General features: G+C 43.5%; 3 non-coding genes and 1 pseudogene across 3 annotated transcripts; all 4 read left to right on the plus strand.

The window, feature by feature from the left end:
- Positions 1 to 4,608: 4,608 nt before the first annotated feature.
- Positions 4,609 to 4,697, plus strand: LOC119313402 (annotated as a pseudogene).
- A 151-nt stretch (positions 4,698 to 4,848) lies between these two features.
- Positions 4,849 to 4,938, plus strand: LOC119313403. The gene has a single exon (XR_005151692.1). It is a non-coding gene; the product is annotated as a small nucleolar RNA R44/J54/Z268 family (small nucleolar RNA).
- A 55-nt stretch (positions 4,939 to 4,993) lies between these two features.
- On the plus strand, positions 4,994 to 5,071 carry LOC119313498. The gene has a single exon (XR_005151778.1). It is a non-coding gene; the product is annotated as a small nucleolar RNA snoR122 (small nucleolar RNA).
- A 68-nt stretch (positions 5,072 to 5,139) lies between these two features.
- On the plus strand, positions 5,140 to 5,211 carry LOC119313399. The gene has a single exon (XR_005151689.1). It is a non-coding gene; the product is annotated as a small nucleolar RNA Z267 (small nucleolar RNA).
- Positions 5,212 to 8,964: the final 3,753 nt, after the last annotated feature.

The following is an 8,964-nucleotide window of genomic DNA, read 5'->3' on the forward strand; positions in this document are numbered from 1 at the left end:
AGGGTAATCGATGAAGGACTAGTACAGTCTATTAAGTAGGTTGTATCTGAGGATATGCATAGGATACTAATGGCACCATTCAAGAAGGAGGATGTTAAACATGCTCTCTTCCAAATAGGAGATATGAAGGTGCCCGGACCGGACGGATTACATGCTATTTTCTTTAGACGGTTCTAGCATATTATAGGTGACGAGCTGACAAGAGAAGTCCTTGATGCGATCATCAACAAAAAAATTCCCGAGGGGTGGAATTCTACAAATGTTGTGCTCATCCCAAAGGTGGACAGCCCGGAGGTACTAACTCAGTTTAGACCCATTAGCTTATGTAATGTGGTCTACAAAATTATATCTAAGATGCTAGCAAACAGACTCAAGAAGATCTTGCCAGAGGTAATCTCCCCAAATCAGTCGACATTCGTTCCAGGTAGATTAATTACAGACAATGTGCTAGTGGCTTATGAGTGCTTTCATGCAATAAAAAAGAAGGCCCATGGATCTAATGGTGTTTGTCCAGTCAAGCTGGATATGCTCAAAGCGTATGATCGAGTTGAATGGGGCTTCTTACAGAGAATGATGTTGAAACTGGGCTTTAACCCGAGTTGGGTGGAAATGATTATGGAGTGCGTTTCGTCTGTAAGCTATAGGATCGGGTTTAATGACACAGAGACTGATGAGTTCATGCCCATGAGGGGGCTTAGGCAGGGGGATCCGTTATCCCCTTACCTATTTCTGTTATGCTCTGAGGGTTTGTCCAGTTTACTGGCCCATGAAGAAAGCATTGGTGGAATGGAAGGTATAAGGGTTTGCAGGGATGCGCCCTCAATCTCACACCTTCTTTTTGTCGATGACTCACTTATTCTAATGGAAGCAACATATCAAAACGCACATACCTTGAAGAGGATATTAGATACTTATTGTGCAAGCTCAGGTCAGCGGGTTAGTAATGCAAAATCCAGTATTTTTTTCAGCCCTAATACTGGAGTGTTGGTCAGGGAAGGTGTGTGTGGCATCTTGGATATCCAACGGAAGCACTGACTGACAAGAACTTGGGTCTCCCGACAATGGTCGGAGTGGACAGGAGCGACTGCTTCCAACACGTTATTGATAGAGTTTGCCAAAGGTTGAAGGGATGGAAGGAAAAAACACTATTAGTACAAGGCAAAGAAGTTTTGGTGAAATCGGTGGCACAAGCAATCCCTTCTTATGCTATGTTTGTCTTCAAATTACCCAAGGGGGTTTGCAAGTCAATAACAGATGAGATCTCAGGTTTTTGGTGGGGTGATGGAGAGAAAAAAAAATGCACTGGTTTGCATGGTGGAAATTATGTGTTCCAAAGAAGAAGGGTGGCATGGGGTTTAGGGACCTTCACAACTTTAATCTTGCTATGTTAGCAAAGCAGTGTTGGCGACTTCTTCAAAATCCTGAATCTCTGTGTGCACGTGTTCTGAGTGCTAAGTATTATCCAAATGGTGACATTCTGATGGCAGGGCCCAAAAAGGGCTCATCATTCGCTTGGCAAAGCATTGTTGCAGGTATACAGACCTTCAAGCGAGGGTGTATTTGGCGGGTAGGGTCTGGCTCACACATTAACATATGGGATGATCCCTGGATTCCTTCTAGTGAGTCAAGAAGGATCATCACACCAAAGGGAGGAACTATAGTGTCAAAGGTTGAAGAACTAATACACCCGCACACGGGTCAGTGGGATGTGGAGCTCCTTCGAGACAATTTTTTACCCGTGGATGTTACTAGAATCTTACAAATTCCTTTGCATGTTGAAGCTGTAGAAGATTTTGTTGCTTGACAGTTCACAAGGTTTGGTACTTTTTCGGTGCGATCTGCTTATCACGTGGAGTTCAACCACCAGTTTGGTCGCCACTATGGTCGATTGGATGCCCCAGGTGGTTCTCGGATCAACCTAGTGTGGAAAAAGCTATGGCATCTCCGTGTCGCGGAAAAAATCAAGCACTTTGGATGGAAGGTTCTAAAGGGGGTGTTGCCATGCTTCGGTGTTCTATCTGGAAGACATATTCCTATAGTCCCCCAATGTCCCTTCTGAAAAATTGGCTTGGAGGATATACAACACTGCATCTTCACATGTTCAAGGGCCATGGAAGTGTGGAATGAACTTCAGCTGGCAGATACTATTTAGAAGGCAGTGCTACAAGATCGCTCGGGGTCCATCACTCAGGAGATCCTCCTACAATCTGATTTTGTGATACATGAAATCCCGGCAGCAGAACTCATACTAGTGGCAATGTGGTACATTTGGTGGCAGCGGAGACAAGCGGTGAAGGGGGAAACCATACAGACTCCTGACAGAACGACCCTATCGATTAGGGTATTGGCCACAAACTTTGTTCGAGCAAACTCTTCAAACCAGCCAACCCGAAAGTTAGACCAGATATGGAGGAAACCTGACTCGGCTTTTGTGAAAATTAACGTGGATGCATCATTCCATGCTGATACAATGGCCGAGGCTTGTGGAGCCGTGGCGAGAGATGAACATGGGAACTTCATTGCACCGACGAGCTGGGTTCTGCCTCATGTCGTTTCGGCAGATTCCGCAAAAATAAATGCAATCAGGTATGGTTTTATCCTGGCTGCTAATGTAGGGTGCACCAAAATTGCTATTGAATCAGACAACTTGAATGCTCTTGAGGCGGCTTCAAACCCAGAGGCATACATGGGCGGTGACGCTGCAGTTATAACCGAAGCAACAATCTTGGAGATGGAGTTCTCTGATGTTACCTTTGTTCATTGCTGTAGGGAAGCCAACCTAGTAGCTGATAGCTTGGCAAAACATTGCTTTAGTGCTAGAGTTTCAGAATTTTGGGACTCTTTCCCCCCTGACTTTATTCTTCCTAAAATTGAAAAACGATATGGCCATCATTTGAGGAATAAAGTTACTGATGTTTGAAAGAAAAAACAAGGAGAAAAAGAGAGTCAAACAGAGACCTACGTTTTTTATTTATGGTCAAGCAAGGAAAAAAAGAGAGTCAAAGAGTGACCTGCATTATTTTTTTCTGAGAACTAAAGAGAGACCCGCGTGAGGTTGAAACAAAAAGAGGAGACGTGATAAACCGGTCATTTCCTATTTAGCGCTGCAGGCGCCCGTTTGTGTGCATTTCGCAAACTGGCGCATGCAGCGCTCCGTGATGGGCCGACCCATGTAGGGATGCCTGAGGTTTTTTCTTCTTGTTTTTAGAACGCAAAAAAAACTATGCACTAGGTTGCAACGCGAACCTGGGACCTCGCTCATCGCTACATGCATCCCTTACCACCCCACCACGCAACTGATCCTGAAAAGTTACAATGTTTTCTTTCTTTTATTCTCCCTTGTTTCCTTTTTTCCTTTTTCCTTTTTTCTTTTTTCCTTTTTCCTTTTTGTACGACCAGGTTCCCCTTGCACCCCTTTGAATTCGATGAACTTTTTTTCAAATTGGATAAACTTTTTTGAAATTCTATCAACCTTTTCAAATTGGATGAACCTTTTTCCAATTTTCATGAACTTTTTTTCAAAATCAACGAGCTTTTTTTCAAAATCGATGATCTTTTCTCAATTTTGATGAATTTTTTCAAATTGATGAACTTTTTTCAATTTAGATGAACTTTTTCTAAGTTCATGAACTTTTTTCAAAATCAACAAACTTTTTTCAAAATCAGTGAACTGTTTTTTTCAAATTTGATGAACTTTTTTATTCAAAATCGATGAACTTTTTTAAGTTGGTCAATTTTTTGTTCAAAATCGGTGAACTATTTTCAAAATCAATGAACTTTTTCCAAAATTGTGATCTTTTTTCGAAATTTCATGGACTTTATCCTAAATTTTGTGAAATTTTAGAAATTTGTGAAGTTTTCTCAAATTCATTTTTTTGTTTGTAGGAACCTTTTCAGTTTTATGAACTTTCTTTGAAATGCACGTTTTTTATATTGTGCATTCATTTTTCTTTTTTCATTTCATTTCATCATAAAATAATAAGCATATAGGCTGTGTATATAGTAAGGATATTTGTCCTCCAAATGAATAGTATATGGGAGGTTGGCTGAGTGCTGGGTTCCAATGTTACCTCATGGGCGTTCAGAGATCGAATCCTCGCCCTACCGCACATTTTCTCAATTTTTGTTACCTAGCTGTGCGTCGCTGCGTTTCCTGGGCCGGCCCAGTTCGCGTTCCTGCAGGCGCTTACAGCGCCGTATTACCGAGCCGAGATTGTTCGGTCACATAACTCGGCCACTACAATAATTTTTTTGAGACAGCCCAGTACAATAACTTGATACGCCGAGTCCTTCAGATATATAGCCCAGCAGGCCCACGTTCGAAAACCCTAGATGTTCCGCCGCACCTATATATACGCAAGCCGTAGGGATCAGGAGGCATCGCCCAGCCCCCACCGCCCGCCGCCCTCGGTTTATTTCTTTCTCTCGAGTTTTCAATTCGTTTCTCCCCCTTTTGGTTCCTCTAATCTTCCTTGCGGACGGATGAATGGCGCACGATACGACAACACAGCAGGTAGAATAAAAAATCGTGCGTCAATCGTCCAGCAGATGTCGTTTGTGAAGTAGTTTAGCTTGCGGATTGAGTAGTTTCTTGGTTGGGGATCCATGGAAGCAAGTGATGATAGCAAGACAGGGACATCAGAACCCTTTGGGGTTATGACAGACTACGTCTATAATGGGAATCTCTCTGATGTTTTCAATTTCCCAAGCCAGGTTGTTCTGTTTTTGAGTAGATTTTTTATTTCTTTCAGATCTGTCTCTGTTTGTGTTTGCTCTTATTCTTTTGAATCGTGTTTCTCGTTCGCCAGCTGTGTTTTAGGCGATTCGGATCTTGGTTGGGAATCCATGGAAGCAGGTGATGACAATCAGACAGGGACATCAGAACCATCTAATGGTTATGATAGACCAAGTCTATAATGGGAATCTCTCTGATGTTTCTGTTTTCCGAGTCGATTCGAGATTTTGATTTTGTTTTTCATGGGATTTGACTGGCTGCCGATGATGCATAAAAATGCACGTATTATCGGATTGTTCCATGACGATCAAACACATTGTCACTACCACTGAGGCAGCTACTTTGAATTTATGGTTATTGTTCTGATTTCTATTGCCTGGTTTGTTTAATTCGTGGATTGGAGCGAATTGCCTGTGATGGTGTTAAATATACTTTGCAGCTTCAGCTATGAAAAAAACTACAATCTGAGGCTTTTTGCATCCAATCCATCGTTTATCACTCAATCTGTTTTATCTTTTTTTTAACATAATTTGGATCTGGCAAAACAGAACCTTGCTCTCTTATTTAACATTTTCTCTATCAACGAATAAACTTGTCCTTGTACTTGAAACACCTAAAATTTGTTATCTGTTCACCTGTTAAATACTACTCCAAAAATTTTAGGCTCTGCTAAAACATGTGGTAAATTTGTGAGTAGTATTTAACAGGTGAACAGCTCACAAATTTAACAGGTGAGCCTAATTTTTTTGTAGTAGTAAAGTAATCGGTAACTAGGCTCTGCTAAAACATGTGGTTGCTTAAGCTCTCGGGCAGGTTTCAGGATTGCAACATTAGTTTAGGTTTCTTCTGGTTGGTTTATCTGCTCGTGGATGATGTATCTTAACTAAAAGAAACTTTAGAATGAAGGCAACGAAAGGAATGCGTTTTTCAGTTCGATATCTGAAATAACAATGGTTCATGGAATTCCATGGCACTCAGACCTACGCCTTCACCGTCCTAGTGATCATGTCATCTTTAATTTCACAATTTTCTCAGGAATTAGCTACCCTTTTCTCTGCCATCGCTTGAGCAGTATGATCAAGCACCTGTCTTTGTTAGGCCTAGTAGCAGCAGTATGACCTTATGCCTGTACCTTATGCTAAATCTTCTGGTTACAGTTTTGCAGTTGGTGCTGATTTGCTGTTTGAGATGCATTGTTGTATGATCCAACTTCATGCAAGTGATTACAATTGACATGCGTTATGATTGAGCATTAGCCATTGATCTGTAATGAAATGGAGTACAAGAATATGATGATTATTAATTTTGAATCTATTACTCAGGTTTAATTGAAATCAAACTTCGTAAAGTTTGATCAAGTTTATAGAAAAAAATATAGACATTTATCATAACAAATTTATATGATGTGAATAGTGAATTGAATGTTATTAATTTGTTATTGTATATATTATGTTTTTGTTTATAAATTTTGTCAAAGTTGACAAATTTGACTTTGACCAAAGCTAATATGCAAGCTAAATAAAAATGGAGGGAGTATTAATTATTTTATATTCATGATCCTATCATATATCTTGTTAGAAAGTCATTAAGCATAGTTATAATAGTATCAAAGTTAATGGTCATCTTGCCTGGATGCCCTGCAGCCTGGTGGAAGTATTGCCTAGGTCCTAACCTTTTAAATATTTGTAAGGAATAAAATAGATTACTTTGCTTTTGTATCAGATTATGGATGAGGAATGAAATAGAAAGAAGCTAATTAGATGCATTTTAGATGAGCAAACCATTTTGGGTTGAGTGGTGAACATGGAAGTTTGATGTAATCCTATCATTGTGCAGGTTGTAATATTTACTGTAATGTCTTAGCCTAGCCAATTTAGGCTGATGGTTCCATGTTATAGTGGGAATAAACCCTTGCCCATTTGAGGGTGGACTCGTCGTCAGGGGCCACCATGCTGGCGTGCTCCGGTTTCATGGGGGTGTGTCTGGCTTGGATTTCGGCCGGACAAGGTGAAGGGAGTGCCTCGTCGGTGTGTCGCCGGCGACATCTTGTTGATGCTGAGGGTGTCGCTCCGCGCGCGATGCCTGAGCGGTGTCTCTTGATGGGGCGGATGGTTGGCGAGCCGGAGCCTGACGAGGAGGATGACCCCGGCTCCATTCGCTGCGGTATCCAAGAACTATTGCGGCGGTGGTACTTCAGCCGTGGCACATTATCTGTCTCGATGTGGTTGATGTGGTTGAGGACGGTGTCGAGTGTGCGGCCGGGGAAGCCCCACCACTTGTGTTGTCCTTTGGAGTTGAGGTGACCGTGAGGGATGGCACCGTTGATGGAGGCGATCTGCTCCTCGCGGCGGTGCACAGCGTTTCGCTATCGGATGTGTATCTTGCTTGTTCTGCTGCTCCTTCGTCAGCGAGGAGCGGATGCGGGTAATCTCCGCTTGTCGTGTGGTTTCTTTGGGGACGGGCGGCACCGGGACGCTGCCGGTGCTCAACCTCCACGCCCCTGGCATGCGTATGTTGGGGGGCGCCGGGTACTCGGCCTCATACAGAAGGCGCGCTTTCGGGTCTTGGAGGTGTCGGCGGCCGAAGCCGTTCGTCGCTGTGCCGTCGCCTGGGTATCTCTTGGCCAATTCGCTCGTAAGTGGTGGAAGGCAGTGGGGGGAGAGCTTGTCGGCGGGAAGAAGGCTTTCGTGGGAGGGAGAGGGAGAGGTTGTGGCGCTCACTGGCGGGGAGGAGCGCCTTTTATAGCCGAAGCGGGGGTGGCGGTGGGCGGCGTGCGGGCGGATGCGTGGCGCATGTGAGCGAACGTGTGTCGGCGGCGTTTTCACTGCGTTGCCTGTGCGGCATCAATGGAGGCTGACCGACGTGACAGTGCGGCAGCCTTCGCATTGATTCCCATGGGAACCGAGGCGATGAGGTCAACGAAGCGGCTGTCTCGCTGACTTGGCGGGCCCTCGGCTGCTTCGCGCCAAAACGCTCGCCCTGGCGCCCCGAGCGCCACCCGGCGCGTCGGGTTTGGCCTGGGTTCGTCGACGCTGATTTCAGTCCAAGCCGGCGATAAACGGAAATCGCCTGGGGAGGCCATTCTGGAGGCGTGGCTGGAGATGCTCTTAGTTTTCTGTTCCCTGGCGAAGAAGGCTAGGGTTTGCTGTTTACAGTGGCTTCGCTGATTGGGAGTATTGTTGTTCAAAATAAAGTAAAAACCGTGTTATATGAATGAGTATCTGCTTGCTCCTAAGACTACCTACAGTGGGAATAACATACTTCCTCCGTCTCAAAGAATGTTTTTTACACTTGCATAGTATCAAAAACGTTTTTGTATTTTGGGACAAAATACGTAGTGTTAAAAATGATGGAGAAGATTTAGAATTCAAGCCCATCAAATATGCACAAAGCTTACAACCGTGTGCTGTTGAATTGGATATGCACAAAGCTTACAACCGTGTTGAATGGGTTCTTCTGGAGGCTATTCTTGGGAAGCTTGGTTTTGATTGGGAAGCTTGGTTTTGATACTAAGATGGATCCAAATAGTAAGGTCATGTGTGAAGTCAGTGGAGTATAAGGTATGGTTTAATTCAAATGAGACCCTTCCTTTTTTCACCGACCAAAGGGTTGAGGCAAGGAGATCCCCTATCACCCTACCTTTTCCTATTTTGTGCCGAAGGTTTATCGACTTTGATTGCTCATGAAAAGTTAGTGGGTGCATTAAATGGTGTTTAGGTGTGTCGAGATTCCACAAATATTCCCCATTTACTATTCACCCATGATTCTTTTATCCTAATGAGAGAAGATTCTGCAAATGCTACATCTCTTAAACGGGTATTGGATGATCATTATGCGGTATCCGAGCAAATGGTAAGCGAGGCCAAGTGCTCAATTTTTTCCAGTCCAAATATGAATGTGGAAGTGAAGGCTCAAGTATGTCAGAGCTTGAATATATTGACGAAATCCCTCTCACACAAATACCCAGGACTACCTTCCATGATTGGGCTAGACAGGGTTGATTGTTTCAAACATATCATTGAAAGAATTCTGGCAATGGTCAATGGATGGAAGGAAAGAGCCCTCTCTTTTGGGGGTAAGGAAGCTTTTTTGAAAGCGGTGGCCAAGGCCATCCCAATATATGCGATGGGTGTTTTCAAATTCAAAAAAAAATTCTGCAAGGGAATCACTGATGCAGTATTGCAATATTGGTGGGGTGATGAGGAGAACCAGCGAAGGGTGCATTAGTT

This window comes from Triticum dicoccoides, chromosome 5B (assembly GCF_002162155.2).
Source record: "Triticum dicoccoides isolate Atlit2015 ecotype Zavitan chromosome 5B, WEW_v2.0, whole genome shotgun sequence".
Classification (NCBI taxonomy): Eukaryota; Viridiplantae; Streptophyta; class Magnoliopsida; order Poales; family Poaceae; genus Triticum; species Triticum dicoccoides.